The following is a 9,888-nucleotide window of genomic DNA, read 5'->3' as shown; positions in this document are numbered from 1 at the left end:
ACCTAGCTCAAAATTAAGATATTGGCTATTGGTAAATGATTTATACTTATATTATTTCAATAAAACTGTCCTTATCCTGTCTACTGAATTTGCCACTCACCCTCATTCTCATCCATGTGAGATTTGAGATTTTTTTCTCTGTTATCTGCATATTCTGTATATCACCTTCCTTTAAAAAACTTAGTCTCTCAAGATCCATTTTCTCTGGCTCTCATATACCCTGATCACTTTTCCAAGGGAAGCTCAGTGTGAAGATAATTTCAACAGTATGACCCTTTGGCTATAGCTAAGAGCCTCCAGACTTGAGGATTGCTGCAACAAGGTTTGCAGGGGCGATCAGTGCACAGAGATAATGACGTGGCCTGCTGGGGAAGGGACCAGAGATATGGAGGGACCATCAGTATAATGAGTAAGTGGACTAGCTCTCTTTAAAAATCCAAACTGTTCAAAATCACCTAATTTAAACAGAGCCTTTATGTCTCTAGGATCTACCCAGTATTACTTACGAGCTACCACTTTAGATAAGTTATGGTTCTGAATCATCATAAAATCCCCAGAAGGAATATATATACAGCACACTTGAAAATATAAAATAAAAATATTGTATATTTCCTTTTTCAGTGTTTGCATTCTAATCAGACCCCTCATTTCTCTATGTCCATAGCAACACATTAACTATTTTAATATTCTGCCAACACATTTTTAGATTTCAGTTTTGACACATTTGTAAGGGCATGTTCTTCTCTAATTATCTTTAAAGTCTCACCTTGGCAACCCATTGTTGGAGGCTACTTGGTGTCAATTGCCAGAAGTAATTAGAAAGAGAAAATTGTTTAAAAAATCTGTGATCACCATTCTTCCTGCTTGTACCCTAAAGCATCATAGCTGGATGCAAGTCAAAGAAATTAGTTGTAATCCTGAGCCTACTGTAAGTGAGCAGGTTTCTTACTTAACTAGAATTACTCTGTGTTTGTGTCTTAGAAAGGGGCTGTTTGAATTCTGTAAATTTCTTGATTTCCGATAGAGAAACATGGGTTGCCAATAGCAATTTATTTTTTTCACAATATGATGTAATTTGTATGATGAAACCTGCTTTAAGAAATTACTCAGTAGCTGCCTGCAACTGGTCACTTAATGGCCTTTCTGTTCAAATCTGTGTTAAAAGTGCAGTCTGTGGGCCAGGTCATTAGTTGGTGTAAATCAGCATGATTCTACTGATTTAACTGATATACAGTAAGTTAACCTAGTTAAAAATATCTCCATATAGATTTAAGGATAATATGGGCGGCCTCTGTAGACAAGATGATGATGACCAGTAAAAGAGACATCTCATATGGTTTTCAGCATAGTGTTTCTCTTTCACAGATGTGTTTATTTTCTCTGATCTCTGTCTTGAAGAGTACTTAAAATCAGCCCTGCAGCAATTTTTCTTTTGGAAAGTATGAGGTGAGGCTAATCATATGGTAACTCAAGCAGACCAGCCTGTGTGATGATTGCACTGAAAAGCATTACAATATAGTTATTCCTAAATAAACATCTCTGTATTTGAAACCATGATTCTTCCAAAAAAAAAATAAATTGAAGTATCTGTATAGTTAAAAATTCATTGAAAATGCTCTGTCATGTAATTACAAATATTCAAAGTGAAAGTAAAAACACATGTTGTTCTCAGTGGGGGAGAAAGTGTCAGGAGAATAGAGTCGCAGCAGYTTACAGATTAATCTGCTAAGCAGAGACGGGTCCGTGCGTGCGTTGTGGAAGCAGCTTTCCTGTTGCAGGGCACCAGGTGGTCACCTATGGTTGATTTAAGCAGCAAACACTGCCGCCAATGCTATTAGTAGTGTGTAATGAGATTAACTCCCCACAGTACTTGCAATATCCTGGAGGTTTTTCCTGAAGCAGCACAGGGCTGATCACCACATCTTAAGCAATAAAGGGTTTAATCTTTCATTGTTGTAGGCACATAACTCTTACTGGCATTAATAGGAGTTAAGCATGCACATAAAGGGAAGAATAGACCTTAAAGTTTTAGTAATCATGGTATACTAAAGGTTTCTGAGCAATTTCACAAACGACCTGGCCAAAATTGTATGACTATTCCCACTGGGTGATGTTAAGTATTTTCAGAGATTTGTGTTTTTGAGGCATAAAGGATGATCAGTGATTTTTAAATATCAGTGAGGGTTTGGGAGAAGGTGAGCAGACTCAGCTGCAGGAGATGGWAGCCGAGGTAGGGCTCATACTTAGCAAAATGCTCTTCCTTGCCATGGCAGCGTGAGCCTTTGCTTTCCTTCATTCTAAGGTAACTAGTTTTGATATGTAGTGAGTATTTCAGCAGACTTCCTCTGGGTTTGCTGAACACTTATCTAGTTAGAGACAACACAGTTCCCCGCAGCAGTTCTTGTATGTGCAGGAGGAGCTGGTTTCATGGGGGGCAAATGAGGAGCCCTGCTTCAAGGGGTGGCTGTGCCCGCAGGCACAGCAGGTGCCTCCGTTGTGGTGCCGCGTGAGTAGCCCTTCACCTCTGCCGCTCCGCTCAGAGGCAGCCCCAGCGATTTGCAGCGGCGTCTCCTTCTGCCCAGGAGGAAGGTTGGGAGTAAGCAAGGGTACCAGGAATGATAACTCAAACATATCTAGTTCTGAAAACCTACTTTAACCTTAATCTGTTCCTCAGTTTTTTGTGCTGCAGTTAGGGCAGGGAGAGGGCCAGAAAAGAAAAAAATAATCCAAGCCAGACCCTTGACTGGCCCCTGGAGTCCGYGCACTTTTGTTGTAGAGATGGCTGGCTTTTGCCTTCAGGCTTGCTGGGCCATTGATTTAGGATTTCTTCACGCTGGCTGCTGAAGTGCCACGTTCGCTGAGGGAGCCAAGCAGCTGCATGTGCTGCGGTGCCAGGCAGCGCTGGGGCCGTTGGCAGGGCGGCCCGTCCCGTGCCCATGCCTGGCACCACTGTTTCTCTTTGGTGGCCTTTTTGCATCTCTTGTCGTATGGAAGAGTAAATCCTTGCAGCGTGGCACTGTTAATAGTAGGTACTCTGTAAGGCGTAGCCAGCGTGCTCCTTTAGCTGGCTATGGGGGAGAGTGCTTGAGCACAGTACACCGCCAGTGCCTTCTGCGGCAAAGCGGAAACAAAGACTAGGGACAAAGACTAGAGGGACTACTTTATGGCTTGTTTTAATTCAAGAAATGAAAACTAAAATGATATTCATTTTGTGCTGAAACATCTGCCTGGTAGGTTTGCCTTCTCATTTTCTTCTTTATTAAAACCTGCAATTAATTAATTGTGCTTGCCTGTAATGTAGGCAGAGGAAGTTTATTTCATATTATATTTGCAATTTGTGTAAAACCATCACAGTGGAGAATTGCCCACATCCCATAAAGCTTCAGAGGATGAAGGTGTTTTGAAGCTTTCAAGTGGGTCTCTTGCCTTGCACAGCAAGATCTCTGCCTTTGTCAGAACAGTCGCTCTACTGTTTTAGACCAGGAAAGCCTGTGCTACTAGAATATTACAGTGAATTCAAGTTCAGCAGTTGATTAGTAATGCTGCTTATCTTCATGGTCTTTTCACTGACTATACATAAAGCAAAATATGAGCTTTGGGCAAGCTCTCCCATGGAATGGGGAAGCTGGATGGTTGCCAAGGGAAAAGCTTAAGCCCAGTTCTCATTAAAGGCTTACAAACAGAGAGCCTTGTTAGGTTTTGCAGTGGTTGCAGGGCCTCAAGTGTATTCCACAGCTGGTAAATTAGTTGATAGTAATGATATATGGTTGGCAGAATAAGAAGTTTCTAAAGCACCTAAAACTGAAAGCAAGTATTCAAAAATATAACTTCTCCCCTGTAACACAACTATTATAACTGTGTGATTCATTCAGGAAACAGAGATAGGGATATGGTGGTACTTGTGAAAGAAGAACTTCACAAAAACAGAAAGTTGTTTCAAAGAACATCATTAGGTAGATTATGCTTAAGGAGGTATTTTGGCCAGCAATCTGGTTGTGAGTTGAAGAGACCTGGAATTTTTATTGTATGTAATGAATGTTTACATATAATGTTATATATATATATATATATGTATGTATATTTATGTATATATGTATATATATATAAAAATGGTAGGTTACAAATTGTTTTTTTTTTTCCCCCCAAGAAAATTTACCAGTTGTGAGACTATAGGAAGATTCAACCACAAATAATTTTATATTCTGCAAAGTTAAGTGTCTAATCTGGAATGCAAGCACCTCTGCGACAGCCCTCAGCGCTTGCTAACAGCTCTGTCATTCATTATTTGTGGGCTGCCAAGCCACTGCAGTTCTTCTCTGCATTGAACTGGGAGGAAAGATAGAAATTATATATAAACTGAGAAACTTTAATTTTGTAATAAATACCTATCAAAGAAAATCTKCTTAAGGGAAAGAATGGATTCCCCCTATCTGAAATCCCTGTGGGTTGTTTTGACTTTCCACAGAGGTGGCAGATGAACTTACAGCTAAGCCCCATTTGCAGTAATGACCCCAAGATCAGAAGTATCCCCTGGAGGATGTTAATTGGAGCTCTGGGTTCGGCTTCAGCTGCCATAGTGATGAGAGCCCATTAGCAAGGAGATTGTGGCAAATGGGAGATGCTACCAGAGACCTTCTGAAATGATCAAAATTCAGAGATGTCTCCCTGAAGAGAAGGAGTAAAAGACTAAAAATGTATTCAGGTAGAGATGTCTGAGAAGAGTAGAGGCAGATCTCTGAAAAAAGTTTTTTTGAAATATTTGTTTCCATATTTACCCCTTGGCAGTTACCCGCTTTTCCTTGGTGTTTCTGTGTGGTGCCGGGAGCTGCAGTGAAGTCCGAGGAAGCCTCAGCACAGAGGGCTGCAGGGAGAGGGACAAAAGCTCCTCAGAAAGTTTGGTTCCCGGCAGCGAGCGTGGCGAGGGCGGGGGACACAGCCAGCAGAGCAGCGCCGTGAGCGAGGCTGCAAGGTGACGCTTCCACCAGCGTGAAGGCTGTGACGCAGCCCCGCTCAGCACCAGCCTTGCGCCCCAGGGCCCAACCAGCCAGGCAGCTGCTGCGGCGCGCTCATCTGCCCCGTTTGAGCGGAGCCACCGTGGCCGAGTGGCAGCGGCAAAAGGGAGGTTTTAATAATGACAACATTGAAAGGGAGGTGAAGTACCTTTTAACTGAGATTTTTTGAAAGTACGGTAAGGATCTTGGCTACTTGCTTCAACTCCATTAAAGAGAAGCATAATGCTGGTGTTTCCTATTTACGTCTTGTTTTCAGCAGCAGCAGGTATTTATAATCCAAGAACCTCTTTCAGTCCTCATTGAGCTCAGTGGCACTTTTCCTATGGCATTCACTTGGTTTTGAGTTAGATGCTGTTTTATTTAGTACACATTGGCACAATCACACTTTGTTACAAGAAATCATTCAAATAAATCTGATGTTTCTTTTCCATAAGAAGTAGCCTTTGGAAAAAGTCCCAGGCCTTTTTCCTTTGATGCAGAAATTTGCCTAGCATCTTTATACAGCCCATTAAATAGTTTTCCCTGCAGTGTTGTGAATACACTGGTCACTCAGTATAACAAAAGAATACATCTGCTTCTAACTATTCCTGTGAATTATAATATATGGTGCTGCTGGATAAACACTGGAGTGTGATATAATGACCCACAGAGATATTGAGAAAGAAGCAGCAGTTTTCCCAAATAAGATTTTGTTTGGCTATTTGACAGTTATACCAAGTTGGGATGTGAAAGAGATTTTTCCTTTTCTGAATAACTGAGCAGGGTTAAAATATCACATTCTTGGGACTGTTACAGAATAAACTACACTGGGAACCAGGCTACTGCACTCGTGATTATTTTAGTTTTTTGTGTCGAAAATGTTTTCTGGTGTTGAAGGAAGAAATTTTCTTTTTTCTAGACAGATAAGATGGTTTCTGACATTGCGCTGTTCTCTGTCTTTTCTCTGGTTAGTAATGTTCCCAAATGCAGCCTCAGCCTAGGACRTTCGGTGACCTTCACAACCGATGAGTCAGCTCTGCACCACTGCAGAGCCCTTGCGGTGCCTGTGAGCTGCCAGCTCCTGCGCAGCCGAAAGCCAGCGCTCCGCACCCATGGAGCGGGGCTGCAGTGTATCTCAGTGCTCAGATCTTAGAGCTGCACTTGCCCTTTTCCATGCATTTAAGACTAAGGGTAGGGGGGAGAGATTAGCATAAGACAACGGAAGGATTACATCCTAAAAATATAGGGCTGACCAGGGCATACATGCCATTGACTTACTAACTCGCCGTTAACAGGCAAGTTGTAGTGGAGGTGCTTGTAAGGAGATGTGCAGCACAAGAAGACTGACTACAGAGGAGCTCACACTTGCCTACCCCTCTGTGTCAAGTTTATGAAATACAAAATTGATTTGCTTTTACTAGATAGTCACTGACAAGTTCTCACCAACTTTACTGGGCTCTGGGTTTTGTTTGCCATTTGTAGTTAGAGTTTCAATGTATGGAATGGTAAAATTATTATTTGTTAAATTATATAGATATCTTAATAGCCAGGCAGTAATTTATGGAAGTATGTCAGTGTTGAATACTGTCTTGCTACTCATTGAACAGTGGAAAGTAGTTAAAGGTGACTTAGGAAATCCTTGTAAAAAGTTCCATTATGCATATATTTTTTAAATATTTAGTATCTTCTAATGCACCACGTAGTGATGCACCCAGCAGAAAAAATGGATCGTGTAGCTAAGGCACTTTGCTTGGCRTCAGAAGACTCAGGTTTCTGTCTCTGTCTGAGCTTGGAGAAATTTTTTCCTTATACCTATATTATGGGGATAAAAATCCTTTCACACATACTAGATTTGTTCTAAAGATAAAACTCATTGTGAAAGTAGTTTTTCAGAGATCCCAGTGAGTTTAGCTATCTAATCTACAAGACTAATATATGGAGATATTCCTAAACAGGATTAAAATGTGCATTTCAGTAAGCCACTCTGAACTGTGAATATTTTGGAGGAAGATCCTAAGTTTTGTTTACACGGAGCATAAATAAGTGCTACTTATTGCCTTGAAAATAATGGGAAAGAATTTGCAATTTATGTAGAAAGCCTTTAAGGGCAAAACAATTTAAGAATAAGACATGAGAGATGCTTATGAAGGGGAGCAGGGGACAGAGCATTTCCATGCTGATGAGTGCTGCAGTCTGCTAGCTGTCTCTGAAACGTGTCATTTTGGGGGTCAAAGGGTGATTCCTGAGGGAGATGGGGACTTCAGGTAAATGAACAGTTAGTGAAAGCCCACGTGAAGCACTCGGGATGGGATGGGATGGGACGGGAGGGGCCGGGCCGGGATGAGGCGCTGGCTGCTGGAAGCTGCACGGCCTACAGCTGTGCTTTTGAACGAGGCAGTTCTCATGACCGGAGATGTGGACATGGCTTCTCATACAGCCCCTCCGGTAAACAGCCATCGCTCTTTCCTCTCTTTCTGCCAGGTATGAAATTGCCCTGCTCTCCAGACACTCCCTATTTTTATGCCTGTAATTACAGGACATTATTTCTTGCACTCGGCTGTCTGCAAAGCATAATCCCAGCTCTGCCAGTTCAGATTTTTGTCCTTTGCTTGCTGCCCTATTGCTGAATTTATGATGCTGCAAATAGTATTGGACAAGGTTTCTGGGTGTGGGCTTTGCAATCCACCATGTGGACTGTAAATGGCCCAGGTCCATGAAAGAATAGAAGTGGCGGAGTTTGGAGACAGCTGTGCCTGACTACAACAACAATCAGACATCATACAGGAAGGCAAAAACCACTGCCTGGAACAGATATCTCTGCAACAGCTAGTTGGGATATTAGGTAGTTCCCCCAGAAATATGAAATCATAAATTTTGGGAATGAGTGGTTATCCTAGGATGGAAAAGGAATCAGAGATATTTGGTCTGCTAATCAAAGGAGAATTCCAATAATTAAAGACAGCCACTCACCCACTGAGCAACCACTCTGTCTTAAATTTCTCCTTAAAATATTTCAACGTTCCTTGCCAAAAATATTGGTTAAGAAAAATAACAAAAAAAGAGGCTTCTTTCTTCAAGAAGAGGTTTGTCTTTTTGACTGTCTGTAGCATATTTTAATGCTAGATGGCAATAACTTGCAGCTGAATATGTTAAACAGATTGGTGCTGTTGACTGAGTTTTGCATATATTTTTCCTTAAGCAAAGTCAAGGGGAACTTATTTATCCAGAGCATTGGATTCCACTAGTGTTGCAAGTGCAGTATATAAACAGAGATATGCTCTTATTCTCTTTTGGCTCTGAGATTTTATTTAGCTATTCAGCTACCTTGGCTTTAAATTCCACTCCTGTCCAGAGTCACAGTGATATCAGTAATAAAATCCCTAGTGGACTTGCTTCAGTTTCTGTGGCRTATCCCCTCTTTTGGCAGATAAACCTATTTTAGTAGGCCTTATATATATATGATATATAAGCTCTTATTGTTGTTTTTTAGACTGATTTACTTCAGCTGTGCTTCAGAGTACTTTTTTTGCAGTACTTTTTCATTCAGAAGAGATTTTTAGTGTTCTTGCAGTCCTCCTTAGAGCCTTAAAACTGCAAAACATGAAGACTTATGTGAAAAATGCTGTTTCTGAAGGTGGGAAAAGACAGTTGAGGGGAATAATCTGCCCCTGACGGTAACAGATGGGAGTGAAAGGCCAGCAGTTTGCCTCCACTTCATAAATGGCAGTAATTTGACAGCAAATTAGATGTCACATGAAGTTGGCAAATGGTGCAAGAAATCAATATTTATTGTGAAAAGTTGATACAATTAGTCTGTTGATCAACAATGTGTGTGAAAACAAAGTGATTTAATGCACTGAATTTACTTGAAAAGATTTCAGTGGGAATTGTTCCCAGTGCTGTGGAGTCCCCTGCAATTATTTGATATGGAAGTGGTTCTCCCAGCAGCTTCCAGCACAGCTCACTTCATAGGTCTGCAAGTATCAGAGGCAGAAGATACCAATGCAGCCCTGAATATTAGGACAAATGGGTCGCCTTGCTTTCCTTCGCTGCTGTTCTGGAGCTGCGAAGGAGGACGGGCGGGCTGGGTGCGTGTACAGGGACTGCAGGCTGAATCTGGCAGAGGCTCCTCAGGCTGCATCAGCATCTTGTGTCCAGCCTTCTATTTGCAGGGCTCTGTGACTTACCTGGATGTATAAACCCAAATGAAATCTGACAGATAAGGACTTACCCAAGAACTAAAATAAAAGCATATCCAACTAGTCTTATTTCATTAAATAAAAGTGAATTTAAAAATCCTAAAATACAATATGCTGCAGGACATTGCCTCTGAGAATTTCTAGTTGACAGATTGTTGCAAGACAGATGTGGGTAGGAAAAATGTTTAACTATCACCAGGCTGTGGCTGAACGATGTGAAACTTGAATATGAATTGCATTTATGCAGGGAAGAGAAGGTAATTTTAGAGATGTCCTTTTGGAGGATGGGGGGTTTATGCTTCTTGCAGAATCACAGCACAGTTCAGTGCTCCAGAACAGCAGATGGCAAGAAGGATTAACCTAACATTTTAGAGGAGACACATAACTCTCTATAAAAAGCATGTTGTGTTGGATTTGAATCTGAAGTAACAATTGTGTTCAGATTGCAAAAGTTTCCAGTAATTGCAAGGAAAACAGTAACACTTTACAGTCAGTCTCAATCTTCCAAATCTTTGTCGCTGTCAGAGGGCTCAGAAATGTTTTAGTAGAGTTGACTTTTTGTTCACAGCTGTCATGCCAACTCAGCATCCTAGCAGGTATGGATTTTATTCTCATGCAGAAATGAGTAAAGTAGTCTAATATTCATATATACATATAAAAGAGTTCTTGCTGGAAAAAATGATTATTTCTTCCTTGCA

The sequence above is a fragment of the Apteryx rowi genome, unplaced genomic scaffold, assembly GCF_003343035.1.
Source record: "Apteryx rowi isolate R43461 unplaced genomic scaffold, aptRow1 scaffold_139, whole genome shotgun sequence".
NCBI classification, from domain to species: Eukaryota; Metazoa; Chordata; class Aves; order Apterygiformes; family Apterygidae; genus Apteryx; species Apteryx rowi.
Note: the sequence above shows the minus strand (reverse complement) of the source record.